The 17114-nt window shown below is 32.5% G+C and overlaps 1 protein-coding gene across 1 annotated transcript in view; it reads left to right on the plus strand.

Annotated features, from left to right (window-relative positions):
- The first annotated feature begins 447 nt into the window (after positions 1-447).
- Positions 448-17114, plus strand: part of LOC126769409 (connectin-like) — a 146081-nt gene continuing 129414 nt past the window's right edge. The window contains exon 1 of the mRNA XM_050488170.1: positions 448-497. The gene's annotated coding sequence lies outside the window, so the exon portion shown is untranslated. The remainder of the gene's footprint in view (positions 498-17114) is intronic.

The raw sequence follows: 17114 nt of genomic DNA on the forward strand, positions 1-17114 counted from the left end.
CAATGAAGAACAAACATACAAAGAAAAAGTATTTTTTTTATTTGCTTCACCAGGAGTATTTACCAAATTAATATAAAAACATTTTTATGCATTGAAAAAGATACAAAACCTATTAAGGTAAAAAATATTAACACATATTTAGTTTAAATTCAGGTAAAACATTTTCATGGCTGGATGCAATTAAAAAATATTAATGTTACCAAAATTAAAAGCAAAATCAAAACGAAAGAAGACAAGAGATAAAATTTAAATAAAATTAAATAAAATTATTTTCTTACGGAACTTAATTGAAGACAACTTTATATATAAGTATATAACCAGTACAGTTACATTACTTTTGCTATACCTAGTCGCTAGTATTGATGTAGTAGAGTGGACTTTAAATAATTAAAACGAAGTCTGAAACATCTTTATGTATAATAATTTTTTTTTTCGTTACAGGTGTCTCTAAGAAGATTAAGAACGCCTGATCCGAGTTAAAAGTAAAGCGATTAAAGGTAAGTTCATGATTTAAATATTTAGCCTTCATACAGATTTTTTTGAATCAATAGGGCAACAGTTAAGAATTCTAACGTTTACAATATAACGGCCGAATCTGTTCAGGCATTTAATATTTATAGTGAAAAAAAAAACTCACATACATGAACCGTGAAAAAATTACGCTCCTTTTTAGGCAGTTGTTTAATAAAAAAACTTAGCAATATAAGACTTAATTGAGAAAATATATCATTGAATTCATTCGTAATATTAATTACAAAATCTAATTACAAAAATCTTAATTACAAAAACTAACTTGTTTTAGTTTGGGTTCACGCATCATAAATCCGATTGAGTTAAATATATGTAGATATTTGTAGCACTTGCTTGAAGATTGATTGATTGTAGAGTAAAAAAAATATAAAAGGACATTGCAATTCGTGGTGGACATACCGATTAATAGACAAACAAAATCATAAATTAATTTTATACACAAATATACACGTGTTTTTGTAGACATACATGATTTTTAATTAAAATATGTTTAAAATGTTTTCGATTTTAATTTATTTTATACTTGTGATGCTAATTATGAAGAGATAGGTTATGTTTGTTTGCTTTCTCCGCTTTCGCGCAAAAACTACTGTATGTACAGTTACAGTTGATATGGAACTTTCACACTATTCTTGATTATAGTTTCAGGAGGATAGGTACATCCCGTACACTATAATGTCGTATGTTAATGTTTATATCTAACTAGTTAACGGTAACGGTTTTCTAATGGCTATTTATAAGGCCACAGGTCCCGAGGTCCTGGATTCAAGCCCCAGATCGGCCAAAGCACGTAAACCCGTTAGTCCTGCGCTTAAACTCTTTCCGGCCGTGTCGAATTAACGTCCCATTGGTGTTTGCGCACACACTTGTGCACTATGTTACGATCTGCGCAGTTGCGCAATCACTCATCATCGCCATCATCTCACTAATAATAAAATGACTCGGTATAAAATTTTACCCATTTAAAGTGTCTGTATGGAAAGCTAATTTAACATAAAAATTAATATTTTTAATTGTCAAACTCTATTTTATACATAGCAGCTTAATTCAGTTTCGGTATTAAATGAAATAAAATTAATTATAGTTAAATAACTGCTGGATTACTAGAAAACAACTATTAACGCATAAATATTAAAATAAGTGGTTTTGATATAATTGCATCTCATATTTTATTTCAGTAAAAAAATCAATTAAAAATAATTAAAAATAAATTTTTCCATATAAATTGGAATGTGGATGGGCAAATAGGTAACCTGATGGTAAGTAGGTTCTGTAAAAAATATTAACCATTCCTTACATCGCCAATGCGCCACTAACCTTAGGAACTAAGATATTTTGTCACATTGGCTCACTCACACTTGAAACTGGAATACATTAATACTTTAAAATATTCACACTTCAAACTAAAAGACAATAATACTTTACAATACAAAATTATGCGGTTTGTTGGTAAAATATTTAACGAGTGGGTGCTACTTACCCAGTCAGACTCGCACAAAGCCTTACCATCAAGAAAACTAATGTTACCAACAACCGCGGGCTCATTTGCTTCGATCACATCTGTTCGACGATGCGCTGCTTTGTTGTAACTGTGTCATATTTATCTCACTCTGTGTCACGTGTGTTCGGGAGTTTCATAGGAATTATCCGTTCAACGTTAATATTATGTTTTAACCAAAAAGTCTAAGTTTGTGAAATACAAGAGGTTGTGTCAATGTGATGATAAAGTGACGCTAATATTCAGGATGATAAAGCAGTTAGCACTTTACTTCCCTTGGCTGTGATTTCGGATAAAAATAAAACTTATATTGTGAACAATAAAAATGACAAAAACAATGCTATTTCAGAACATTTCTTAAATCTCATGATATGCATCTGTAGACGAGGAACAAAATAAAATAGCGCACAATACAATTTGGAAACGGTTCGCTACAATTGTAAAATGTGATCGAAATAAATCTGGTTGTCTCGAAAAACCTATTCGTGCAGGATTTTTCTAGATCTGGCAAATTTACGTTAAGAAATACCTGACTCCGTTCCATTTCACTTTTGCGAATATTTGAACAGGTAAGCTGGATTCATTTGTATGATTTATTCTTATTCTGAAAAGTTTGACGTGAAATTGCTTAAGGGAATTATTTGAATGGTACTTTAAGGTTTATTTAATCGAAATAGTCTAAGTTATTATAGTGGGCATAATAATCCAAGATGCTTTTATTATCTTCGACGCTTGCTTTCCATACCCTTTTTTATAGGATAGGGGTAAGCAAAAATTGGCAAAGTCTTGGGGTCGGCCACCCGCTTGATGCAACCCTTTATAGGAATATTTTATCTGGTGAGTTTCTTCTCTAGCATCAAACTGGTCCTTAGTTGATATATGCAATGGAGCTAATATTTCCTTGTTCGGCTCTTCTGACACTCAAGGTTTAAGAGAAGGGTGATTATGTTATATTTAGCTAGAACAACATGTTATATATCTTCTATCCATTGTAGAAATATTTATTGTTTTGTTCTTCTATGTGGTCATAAAGTGAAAACATTTTTTTAAAGCCATAATCTTTTTTTTTTATAATATTAGCAATATATCGGCATCAATATCTAATATCTGAAATTTCAAATCCATCATCAGACTTGACAATAATGATCTAACGATCAAATCGCAAATCTATTTATTTCCAAACTATTTTGTTAGTACTAGGTTTTTATAAAAAAAAACTACTAGAAACTATTTTCAAAACATTATTAAACATAACTACAAAAGAAAGTTATGCAAAGAAAACTGAAGAGATATCGAAACGAGAAAACAAACTTAACAAATTGAATTTGAATGAAAGTCCGATGGCAGAGTTCTCTCGATTCATAAACCGTAGCGCATAATACACTATTGGAATATCTACATTTTCTTCAGATTTGGCGTCTGCTATTGCATGAACATTGATTTGATAGATATATTATTGTTATCGAATACCGAGTTGTATTTTTGCGATGCTTTTCTATCTTCAATAGACCAATAATAATCATTGTTCTTTCTAAACTAAGGGTTAAAATCAAATACTTACAACTGTTACCAAAAATTAGCTATACATAGTTTTTTAAAATCAATTTTGATTTATTAGATTTATCATATTTAAAGATTAAGATATCCTCTTGAATGATTTCGGCCGCGACAGTTATTCTCAAGGGAGACTAGAAAAATGCAGCCGGACGGCAAATCCAACCCTCATAGAGATAGGCGTCAATTTCCAAGCTCCGAGCTGCTACTGAAACTGGACAGAAATCCCAATAAGTTTTACTGCCCGAATAAGGGGGTTGATCCCAGAATCTGTGGCTTTATAAACTGGCTACTATATCAATGAAGTAGTCAGATTGCTTATTCAACAGATAATGGAAATTATTTCCATTCCATTTCAGTCCATTAGTGATGCTTCCAGAAACCCATTGCTAATATAATTCGAAAATCATGTGTAGACATGGATTTAACTTCTACAAAAACCAAAAATCTAAAGACTTGAAATTCTCAGCTGAATAATCTTGGAATTACACATACTCGTAAGTATGTTCAAACTTCAAGTTATAAGGATACCTTGGAACTATTGGAAGTTAGAGTGAGAACACAAATCGTGCCTCACGCAATCCAATCCGTTGCCACAATTGCAATTTATATCTACCCGAATAACTAGTTCCTAAGTTTCATTTGCAAGCATTTCTGAACTCTATTACCAATAACGCTAATTGCGAATTCAGTATTTATGAAAAGTATAGAAGTTTTAGCTCGCGCGGCAGAATTCATACATTCATAAAACTGTGGTTTTATGATTGTTTTATTTAAAATGGAATTGGAAATGAGCCGGACGAGTGGAAAGTGAGAACCCGTTTTTTTTAATGTTGGAAGTTAGTGAAAATATTAGTTTTTACTCTTGATATTATTCTGATGTATTTATTTTATCCAGTCATTTTTATAATATATATTAAAAAATATATACGCATTACAAATTTATAGGAAAAACACGCCGTCTAAAAGATTGTCCTGTGGCATTGTGCCCAAGACTCTGGCACTATTTCCTCTCTGCGCCTTCTCTGGTTTCTCTTGATATTTAATATTATGCTATAAAAAATTTAACTGGTATTAGGGCTTTGTGCAAGCTCGTCTGGATAGGTACCACCCACTCATCAGATATTCTACCGCAAAACAGCAGTACTTGATATTGTTGTGTTCCGGTTTGAAGGGTGAGTGAGCCAGTGTAATTACAGGTTCAAGGGACATAAAATCTTAGTTCCCAAAAATATGGCGCATTGTCTATGTAAGCGATGATTGACATTTCTTATAAAACCAATGTCTAAGGGCGTTGGTGATCACTTACCATCAGGTGACTCATATGCTCGTCCGCCTTCCTATTCTATATATAAAAAAAAAAACTTTGTAATTTTTTATAATTTTAACGAATTATGTCTGACTGCGTGAATATTGACTTTGGCTGTGTTAATGGTTCTCTTTACCATCTGTGTAAGCATTGACACAACATATATATACATACATCATTATTAAATCCATTTATTGCTTTTCAACACACAAAAACAGATAAAATATTTTTCATATCAACTATATTAGTAAGAACAATACTTGTATCTTCACCGTTTCATCATCAACATTACCATTCATTTTTTTTTTGTTCTTATCGTATTTATTTGAGTCAGTAGCTTTTAAACATGATCATAAAATGCTACCTGATCTTCCTTGGGAGTGAATTGATTGTAAGACTGGTGGTTAAGAATTTTACGTGCCCAATCGATGGATGCTCTTAATAAAAAGTTTTATATTGTGAAGATGATATGATAAGACTTGAGTGTACTCTGCTAGATCCACAGTTATTATTTATTTTATTTACGTAAAAATTTTATTTAATGGAGAAATTGTATAGGTGTCTTTGTTTTAATAAAATTACATAGTAAATATTTTTATTTTAAATATGTTTACAAATAACATACTGTAAAGAATAGAAACTTAATAAATCGCCTGTAGCGACATGTATTTTAAAATCAGACAATTTTTATTGCTGGTGAAATTGTGTCAATAAAAATAGTTTTGTTGACTCGTAAATTTTTTGTTAGCGTGTTGACTTTGCGGATCACTAATAAATCGCCAAGGGATAAATATTGTAGTCCGACTGTTTGTGCTAAATTCTGTACATACGATGTTTATTCCATTTTTCATTTTGACTCCGTCGTGTACATTTCATCCGTCAGACAATTTAATTATAAATATTATTTCAAAAATGGAATACGAATGTGATATTTGAGATACGTGAAATAACATGTATTTCTGTTCCGTATGAAAGGGTGAGTTTAAGAGGATCAAAGAAATAACATCTTAGATATTAAGGTGTCCATGGAAAGGCATAAACAATATACATAAAAACGGTTTATGTGTAGACGTGACCACTCACCATCAAATCCATATGTAGGACTCCCTTTATATGTTAAAAGTAAATTGTATACGTTACCAGAACAGCTACGGGACCGAAGATCTTCAAAGATTGTAGAAATCACTTTAATATATCTTCAGCATAACCGTCGTTTTCGAAATTGGTCATAAAAACATCGCTATAGTCATATTTTATAGTTTAAAGGTTAAAACTATACCATATTCGAAAACTTTGTAATAAAAAAACAAATTATTGTCCTTTAATAGAAACGTTTAGATGGGTAACTATTACCAAATAAAATACGAAAATCGACCTACAACTTTTCTTCTTCTTCTTCGAGTGCCACACCGACTAGCGAAGATTGGCAGTCAGCTTTAAATACTCCTTCCTTTTCTTCGCGAGGCGAAAGAGTTCGGCAGCACTCGCGATTCCCGTTCATTCACGGAAGTCGCACAGCCAAGACTTTTTCTGCGCCCAACAGCTCTCCTTCCGGCAACTTTTCCCATCATAATCAGTTGCAAAAGTTCATATCTTTCATGCCTAAGCACGTGTCCGTGATATGCAACTTTTCTCTTCTTGACAGTCTCCAAAAGTTGTCGTTTTTGGTTGACGCGTCGCAGAACTTCCACGTTCAAGAACTTTTGAGTCCAACTAATGGCCAACATACGTCTATATACCCACATGTCGAAAGCTTCTATACGTTTTTTGAGGTCTTCTTTAATTGTCCACACCTCGCATCCGTAAAGAAGTATAGGCCAGATGTAACAATGTAGGAGTCGTATGCGCACAGGGATCTTAAGTTTGCGATTGCAGAGTACTTTTTTCAACGTGCAGAAGGCACTTCGAGCTATTTCGATGCGAGTCTTTACCTCCTGTTTACAGCTCCAGGTGTCATTAAGCCATGTCCCCAGATATTTGTACTTGCGCACCGTCTCAATTTTTTGGCCTGCTACAATGATAGCAATGTCATCGAAGCTATGTTTAGATAACACCACGATCTTCGTTTTTGATAGGTTCATCCTCAAACCACTGCACTACAACTTTTTATTAACCTAAACTGACTTTGATATTCAATTACAAGCTAAGCTCAAAATAATTTTATGTCAAAAATGTTTACTGAAAACTGGTCCATAAATTTTTATATTGTGAAAGTATGATACAATAGTGTCGGAATAACATTGTGCTATTCATGAAAGTGACTTATTGTTTTGATAGGGAGTGAACACACTGACGTTAACAAGTCTGAACGAAACGTTGCGAACTTTTCACATAATAATAATTTTACATATGGACACCTTTTTTACTCGAGATTCTCGACCCTCGAAATGTAATAAGTAAACTGGCAAAATAGCCGTCTGATGGTTAGTTGTCACCATCGCCCAAAAACATTGAAGCTGTAAGATATTTCAATCATTACTTATCGCCACCAACTATATTGTCTATATACTGTAATAGTCTCTTTCTTATATTATAGGAAATTAAATAACCCATATTATATTCACTAGTGCTCATTTCAAACAGTACTTTTACCATTTTATAGTTATTTCAAACCAACTTTTAATTGATCACCAGTTCGGAGTATAAAAACATTTACTTCCATTTAATATTAATAAATCGTTTTTTTCTTTTGTTATAAAAATCCTTGTCTTTAAACTTTATATCGATTTAGATCATAAAGCACTATTGCGTGTAGTTGTATTATACTGGTCAATATGAAGTATTTCCCAAAACGTGGATAAAGTTGGTGATGCCTTCAACAACAGCTTGGCGTCTAGACTTAGACATTAACTAACGAAGCGAACTGTCATTGTTATACGTGTAGCCGTAGCTGTATAGAGATGACGTCTTCGTTGCTTCCGCGACGTTTTTATCGTAGGTGTGTTCGATACTTTACAATCACTTGTAAAAGAACTTGCGAGTATATACGTAAATTTATATTTAATATTACAGAATAATCATTTTTTTAAAGATATGACATCATGTTTATGATTAGATTAGATTATTGGAGTGTTCTTCGTTTGTAAACTTAAGTTTCAAATGTATTCAGAATAATTATGACCTTCTAATTAATGACGGTTGAAGCCATATCAAACAAGGTGACTTATCGGAGATTAGCCAAATCCACCGGATATCTTATAGTGCGCATAACATAGGTGCACTTTACATTCCCTCAATCCCATAATCCGGGAAGACATTCCAACATGACTGGTGATAGGGTTTTGTGCAAGCTCATCCGTGTAAATACCACACGGTTAATGAGTATTAGATGTTCTACCGCAAAGCAGCAGTACATGGTATTGTTGTGCTCTGGTTTGAAGGGTGAGTGAGCCAGTATAATTACAAGCACAATGAACATAACCTCTTAGCGCCCAAGGTTGGTGGCTCATTGGCGATGTAGGCGATTGTTAACATTTCTTGCAATGCCAATGGACGTTGGTTACCTCTTACTATTAGGTAGCCCATAAGCTAGCCCACCTAAACTATATAAAAAAACTGAGAGAGATCATGTGCAAGACCAACGCATTGAAGCGCTTTCCGAGGAACGTGACTATAAACACGGCCAACTTCCAAGTTCCGTGCAGCTACTAGTAACTTCTTGACAGTAAAACTTAAAAACAAATATATATAGTGGGCTTGGTATTGGGGGGTTAGGTATGGTGGCCCATTCGCTAACCTTTTTTTTTACAATAAAGCATATTTGTATTCTATTTTATTGCATGTTAAAAATTTTCAAATAAACAAAATTTGGATAAAAAACAAGCCGTTCTTTAGTATTCCGTTAGCATTGCATTCAAAGACAAATATTACTGGATTTAGGATTGAGTTTCGCGTTGATTGCTCGCTCGTCATTGTTAATCCCAGCTGCCGTATTGTTGGAGCGTGAATAGAAAACGTACCGTTCAGGTGGTATTCACTATTGTAAGGACACATGCAAGCGTGTTCTACTGAAATCAGTTTTAGGATTTCAATATAATACTATTATCAGTTCAATAGTAATCCGACAGTTGCTGATTGATTGGTTTTTAGACTTCGATGGCATCGTTACAAAAATTTGCAAAAATACACATATATAATATAGGATAGATTGAACTATCTGCATTATCACATCACACTTGTGAAATGTTGGTAAATATTATAATTATTGTTCTTTTATATCGGTGAGTTTTGAGTATGTTCATACATAATAGCATCTAACAGTTTTACCTCTAAAAAAAGTAACTATTTGTAAATATCCCACTGCTGGGCTAATCCCCTTTTGCGAGTTGGTGGATACACATGTGGATTTTCATCCGACACATGCAAGATTTCTCACGCGTTTTTTTTTTCACTGCGGAAATAAATTATGAAAACAAATAAGTCACATGTAAATTCAGTGGTGCTTGTCCAAGTTAATGAGTAATAAATTACGCAAATTGTTAAAAAAAAACCTTAGAACCCCATGAGAACATATCATGTTCCAATTTATTTTATTGCGAATAAAAATACAACCAAAACTAGTACAAAATATGCCCCACATTTCGTATATCATAGTCTATTAAAAAGGTTAACTGCTGTATATATTATTTATTACCAAGAAATACAAAGATATATTTGTAAGAAAATATTCTTTTGGCACGTATCGGCCATATAGCAGAGTCTTCGCCTTATGATAACGCGCCAAATATGAAATACAAATGACGACTAAGTAACTGGTGTAATGGGTTAATTGATTTATTGTGCAATATGTAGAACAACGACCTTACTTATGTATCCTTGATAGATTTTGAGCTTTGACATTTTGATATTTTTTTTGTGTGATGGCACGTGATAGCATCTTGTATTACGATATTGCTGAATTATAATTCAGTAATTATATGTGCCGAAACGTGGACACTAACTGCGGACTAGTTCACAAATTCAAAGTCACTCAGCTAGCTATGCTCGGAGTATCTTTGAAGGATAAGATCAGAAATGAGATTATCCAGAGAAGAACCGGAGTCACCGACATAGCTTGCAAAATTAGCAGGCTGAAGTGGCAGTGGGCTGGTCACGTATGTCGTAGGACGGTGGCGGGAACCGACTGTACGGAAGGCGGAGAACCGGGAGCTTTGGGGCACCTTGGAAGAGGCCTATGCTCAGCAGTGGACTACGGATGGCTATTGATTGATTGATTGATGAATTATACACACAGTTAAATTAGTAATATTTAATAATGTGTTTATTGTCTATTGTATATAACTATATATATATGTATGTAATGTATGATATATTACAATAAAATATTTATTTTAATCGCGTGTCAAATATAGTAATGCGATTTGCAATTGTTAAAACTACTATGTTAATATTTAATATTAAAACAACTTTAGTAAAAGATATATAAATTCACATATTGGCTTATATTATATATTATACACTTGGTGGTAGGTAGTGCAAGCCCGTTTCTAGGTACCACCCACTCATTAAATATCAATACCGCTAAGAAGCAATACTTAGTATTATTGTATTCCGGTTTGGAAGGTGAGTAGAGTTAGAGTAGTTAGGAAGGACCACTTACCATTGCGTGGCCCGAATGGCAATCTACCGACATGTTAAATAAAAGTAAAAAAAACTTTCCTTATATGTAAAAACCTCTTGAAAACTTCATAGTTTTTTTCGCCCAATGTCTTTCATGTAAATATTTTTTTTATGTTAATAAAACGCTTCGTTGGTCTTAAAAAAATGTCATTATCATATTTCACAAGCAGACAATAACAGTTTAGTTTTATGAACAGACGTTAAAACTATAAAAATATTTATTATTTCGAACAATAAAATGAAAACAGGAAAAACAAACAATATAATAATGAAGCATAAAAAACGGTAAAAGACAAATAGGTTAAAAAGTATCCCACGAACCAGCAATGTTCCTTATCTTCACTACTATCCAATTTCAACCAAATAAACATCCCATATTTTATTACCTTAGGTAAATTTACCTTTGCCCTTTTACCTGAATTTTAAGACTTAATAACAAATAACATTGTCGCTTCATTTCTTCTCGGTTCTTGTCAACAACGTCTATTGAATTTGTTTTCTTAATATGAAAATATATTCTTACTGTTGTGTTATCATAAACACGTTTATGAGTGTGTTTTAAGTACAATTTTGTTTATCTTAACGTTTGACATGAAAATATTATTATGACGTAATAACACCGTAATAAAAAAAGTAGCTTAAAAAAGAAAAAGAATTCCATAATAGTGAATAATAATTATATTTTTAATAAAAGTTATATGTATTGCAAAGCTTTGTTAGACAGTTCTCTGAAGCCAGTGCTAAACTCAGAAACTATTGTAGCTATTCTGTAAGAACAAACTCGAAACTCACCACAGAAAACGATCTAGAAATGTTACGCTATATTTATTATAAAAATTATAAAATTTAAAAAATACTCACAACGAAATAGCATGTCAATTTTCAACATCTCACGCGATCATCTTTCATTTCAATTGTAAATGTCATCCATACTTCACACACACATTTGTTTCTTTAATCAGTCTCTGTGGTGCTGTTGACACGAGAGGTCTACGGAAAAAAAAAATTGACAGCGCTTTGTATTAAGTATCATATTATTATACATAGCAAAACTAGATCAGAATAATATGTATAATATTGGCGACAATAAAAAAATACAGCAGGTCGTTGCACATAGAAATGACATCGCGTACTGAGAGAGGCGTGTAAGGGACACGCAGACAAAATATGAAATTTTGCTGGCTTTTAGGTGCACTCTTAAAACTCAAGCCAATAACAAAGAACAGCTCGAATCACTCATCGAGTTTTGTTTAAATTTTCATTTTTTGTATCTTGATCTTCTTCAAATTTCGACAGCCTTAGTATCAAGTAGGAGCATAATTAAGATGATCCTTAATTTGTATTCTAATTATAATTTTCGCTATCTAAGTTATTAAATTAACGATGCTTAAAAGATGTTACTAATTAAAATATCCATTGTTTTATAAGTGCCCTAAATAATATCAATTAATTAGTTTTTTTTAACAGTGCCAGTTTTTTAAACAATAGTCCTTTTGTTCCTAATTACCATTCGCCCCATGGAAAATCCAAGATTGAATATTAAATGACAGTGTCTTATAAACAGTTCTATGACTTAATAAGAATATTAAATATTAGAATTAAATTAATGTTGGAAAGTAAATTGTATTAAAAAAAAGAAATCTTTAGTATCAATACGTTATATTGCAGACAAAATATATGAAAAATTGAAAAAGGACACATTCAATAATTTATTTTTATTTTATAACTGGTGCAGTATATATTAATGGTATTTGGGGCACTCTTATATAATTCCATTTCTTATGATGAAATAGAATTATATAACAGTGCTATGTAAATTTCTACACGATGTTTTATTCTCCACCAAGAATTTATGGTACATGGTGGTGAATAAAGTAGGGCTTTCTGCAAACACGTCTGGGTAGGTTACACCTATTCATTAAATATTTTACCGCCAAACATAATACTTAGTATTGTCATGTTCCAATTTGAAGGGTGAGTGAGCCAGTGTAACTACAGGCACAAAAGATATAACATCTTAATTCCCAAGGTTGGTGGTGCAATGGCGATGGAAGGAATGGCATATTTCTAACAATGCCAATGTCTATAGGCACTGGTGGTCCTATTTGCCCGTCCGCCTACCGTTACTACATAAAAAAAAATATTTTTATGATATTCAGTGGTAAATCATGTTTTAAAAACAATTTCAAAATATTCGATATACCAGAACTGAAACGTCAGAGTGTATGTTAAATTAATAAATCTATAAATGTAAGTAAGGTTTTGTTTGGGTAGCACGTAAATTTCACGACGTCAAACGTTTATTTTTACAGGTGCAAAACTGGTATATGCAAAAAGCGAAAACACGGTTTTATATACACGCTTATACACGGTTGTTTTGTTGGAAAATATTTTTTTTTCCAACACTTGTCGGCGTTGTCACGGGCGTGGAAATGTGCCTGTGCCATTTCAATGACCGCGCTCGCAAAGTGTTTGTTGTTTGGAATAACACCGGCTTGCTAGTTGTTTTTCAACCACGACGTTTGATTGGATGACGGCTAGTGACGCTGTTTTCAAAAGCTGTTACTAATTTTTTTATTTTCATTATAATATTTTTTTTAATCTTTGTAATAAAATTAATCTGAAATTGTTATTTTTTAATATTTTTTAATTCCATCGAAATCTTGTAAATTATACGTGTAAGAATAAATTAAATTATAAACAAGCAAATATATAATAAAACAAGAATATTAGATTGTATTGTCAAAGGCATTCAATGTGTGCAAAATTTCAGTTAAATTGTCCGTGGTTATTAGCATAGTTTAATTAGCGAGGCACCTGGGACAAACAGAAATTGTTGAGTAAAGCTACCATTGACAAATATAAATATAATCTGACAGACCGGTGTAAACATATGCTTATTTTACTTTTGGTACTTCTTAGGAATGATAAAGGTAGGACAATGAAGACTTGCTAACTTTCTGATGATATTTTTTTGCTGTCAAATATTCAAAAATCACTCACGCTGGTTAACCACTTGTTGGGCTTCATCACAAATGGAATACAATTTTTAGTTATAAAATTCTTGAATTATTTTTATTGTTTGTTAATTTTATGTTACTCATAGTTATTCGGAATTTAAATTTTATTTAGTAACTTTTCTTTTACCGATTCTTTATCTTTCTTAGTATAATAATGACCAAATTTCAGGATATGTTACGAATATAGTGCATTATTAGGAGCACGCACTTGACTAGCCATCTAAGCTTGTGCATACATAAGTAAACTTTTTATTAAAACACTCTCAAACGCCAGTGGGACGACAACTTTCACAAATACCAATTGCATCAGCTGTGCTGAAGGGCTATTCTTTCAGTGAGAACAAACTAAACTCACCAAAGAAAACGGTCGTGAAATGTCAGAAAGTGATATGCGACATTGATTATAATAATTAATTATAACATTACAATAATACACGCATCAAAATATTGTATCACCATAAGTGATTTCTTACAGGATAGCACTGCTGCCACTGATAATTTCCATACCAATTCAGAAAGCTTTATTAATTAGACCAATCCCTTGCAATCACACAGTCGTATAAACTAACCTTTTAACAAATCAGTTAACATAACGTTTACAAAATTAGTATTCAAGAACAAATACATGAAATTTGTATTTGTATTAAATATTAGTTGAATTTCCGAGGGAGGTATTTAGAGTGATAGCTTTATTTTCCATTCCGTATATTGTTGATTGCTTTTGGGTAATCAGAAGTGTTTACCTGTTAGCGAATATTCATACTAAACTATGTAAATATGGACAGTTTTGTAATAGAAAATTAAAGCGTTTCAAGTGCAAAATATATATTGTTTGCAAACGCTTTGCCCGTTGAAGTTATTATAAATACTATTTAGTCAACAATTATGTAAGTTTATTTACTATCTATATTTATTATTTATTACTGCTGGCTTAATGGTTACAATGATTACACGTTCGACCGAGCACCATTGAATTTTCATGTACTTAATTTCGCTATATTTTTTGGCAACTTATATTGCAGCAACGAATTGAAATCAGTTGCAAAACCTGCTCATGGTGGCCTTTCTCTTATCTTACTTTTTTAGTCTACAAGAACCTAATTTTGCAACTGTATTTCAAGCGACTCCTTACATCGCCAATGTGTCATCAACCTTGGAAACTATGTAACTACATATGTCCATATTAGCTGTAGTAATATTGGTTGACTCACCCTTCTAACTGGAAAAGGATAATAATAATTATCGCTGATTGGTGGTAGAATATGTTATGAATGGGTACCTACTCATACGCTCGTAGCCCTCCCACCAATTTAGGTTGATTTTTTATGTTATAGGTATTCGAACGTGTAAATGGGTCACCTGATGTTAAGTGGTCACCACCGTCCATAGACATTGGCGATATAAGAAATAATTATCATTCCTCATATTGCCAATGCGCCACCAACCTTAGGAATTAAGATGCTATGTCCTTTGTGCCTGTAGTTACACTGGCTCACTCACCCTTCAAATCGGAACATTACAATACTAAGTATTATGTTTAGCGGCAGAATATCTGATGAGTGCGTGGTACCCACCCAGATGGGCTTGCACAAAGCCTTTTACCACCGGGAGGTTGATAATTTATTTAATATCAAATATATTTTTTTCTTGAACTTTCTCCTCGAATCGAAGGTTCATACATAACTTATTCTTTAATTTTCCATGTGCCAAACATGGTAATAAAGAGGCTGATAAGATTACTCATATGCATTAAATTGTGAATAAATCAGCAAAAGGCCACGTCAATGCAAAACTATTCCTAAAACTTATTAGACGTAAATTCCTTTATTATTATTCTAGACTGCGCTTCTCAAGGAAACCGCTTGTTGTAAAAATTGGAGTTAGTCACGATTTTGCTTGTTACATTTTCGTATTAAAATATTATTTTACGTTTTGGAATCCTTTAAATTGCAAGTTAATACTGGTTTGGAATCTAGAATTTGCCGAGAAGCACCGATAAGAAAATCAGCTGTTATTCTTATTAACCAAATGTATGTATCCTATATGAAAATCGAATACTAATTCTTATTGCATTCGAATAATTATTATGGGTAGTTTTGTTGTGTTAATTTGATTTATATCATCAATAATAATTTGAGAACTTGATTTCCCCTTAAATGTAAAAGAGGCATTAGCCTAGCTGCTGTTGCAGTGGGACCTTCGGAAGCTGTTACTTTGCTTCTTTCAACAGCTTCAAATTATTTGAAACCTTTTGCAGCAGAGTATTTTGCGCTCACGTACAATTGTAACAGAAAAGTAAAAATACATATCATGGTGAGTTATTAAAATTCATAGACGATTTTAGAAATCACGTACTGAATTTTTCTATCTCTATTTTAAAAGTCAAGATAAATGTATAAAATCATCGTGTAAAACCGTAGCGCAAAGGTCTGGGTGAACGCCAAATATACCTGAAAGTGTTGCCTTTCTGAGGAAGGAAATATATTATTTTCTTTCGGAACTATAAGTTGCATGCTCCTTCATACTTATACTGTCTTGGTATTTTATTTGACTTTGTATATTTATACTAGTTTTCTTGTTGTTTCAAACTCGTATTAACTAAGTATGACTTTTGACATTCTTTGAGTTGAAAGTTTTTGTCATCGTTAAATCCTCTAATGCGTAATACTGTGCAAGTAAACAAATAATTATACGTTTATAGTCATTTTCGGCGGCTTGCTAATGCTGTTTGGCGGTAGGATTCATGATGAGTGGGTGGTACCTACCAAGGCAGGCTTGCACAAAGCCCTAACAAGTATATGATATCTTAATAGATAACATAACTTCGACGTTATATCAATGTTGAACGTCTTGGTACTACACATGCATGTTCCTGACATCAAATTCGCTATGAGAGTGTATATTTCGATTAATATACTGTCAGTGTACTAGTTTAATTACATTCAACAGTTTAATTAAATCCACATCTGTATAATCGACTGAAGTACAATGAAATATTGAAGCCACTGCAATTGCAGATTCGCAGTGAACGTGTGGATTATTATGAACATTATCTCCCTTTTCTTCATAATTGACTTATTTTTATAAGAAAATTAATGTTTGATTATTACTGTCATTATTTTTTATAAATGAACTAATTTTTTTTTTAAATCTTGTAAATTTTTACACTGGCACCTTAGGTAATAAACATAGCAAGAGAACTGCTATCAGTTGAGATGGTATTCTGGAAAGCCACATCCTTGTAAGACCAGATCAGTAGTAGACCAGGCTTGTCTGGTTGGTATCACTACTAAATTGATAGCCACTATTCGGTTAGTTTCAGTGGACTCCACTTGTTAGTATCAGCATCCGGTTGATATATGACTTGGATGCGTATTGCACTAGTAAATTGAAAATCAGTTCATAGGTATAAGACAGTCGTTAAGATCGTTGATAAATATTTTAGTAGGATTATATTTTTCCCTATAATAGTTCTTACTTCAAAGGCAAATAAAGCGTTTCGAAACAAAACAGGTTTGAATTCGTTCAATATAAAGCAATTCGCATAATTACCGTTCATTTATTTCTCGCCAACGTTTTCGCT

The sequence above is a fragment of the Nymphalis io genome, chromosome 7, assembly GCF_905147045.1.
Source record: "Nymphalis io chromosome 7, ilAglIoxx1.1, whole genome shotgun sequence".
Classification (NCBI taxonomy): Eukaryota; Metazoa; Arthropoda; class Insecta; order Lepidoptera; family Nymphalidae; genus Nymphalis; species Nymphalis io.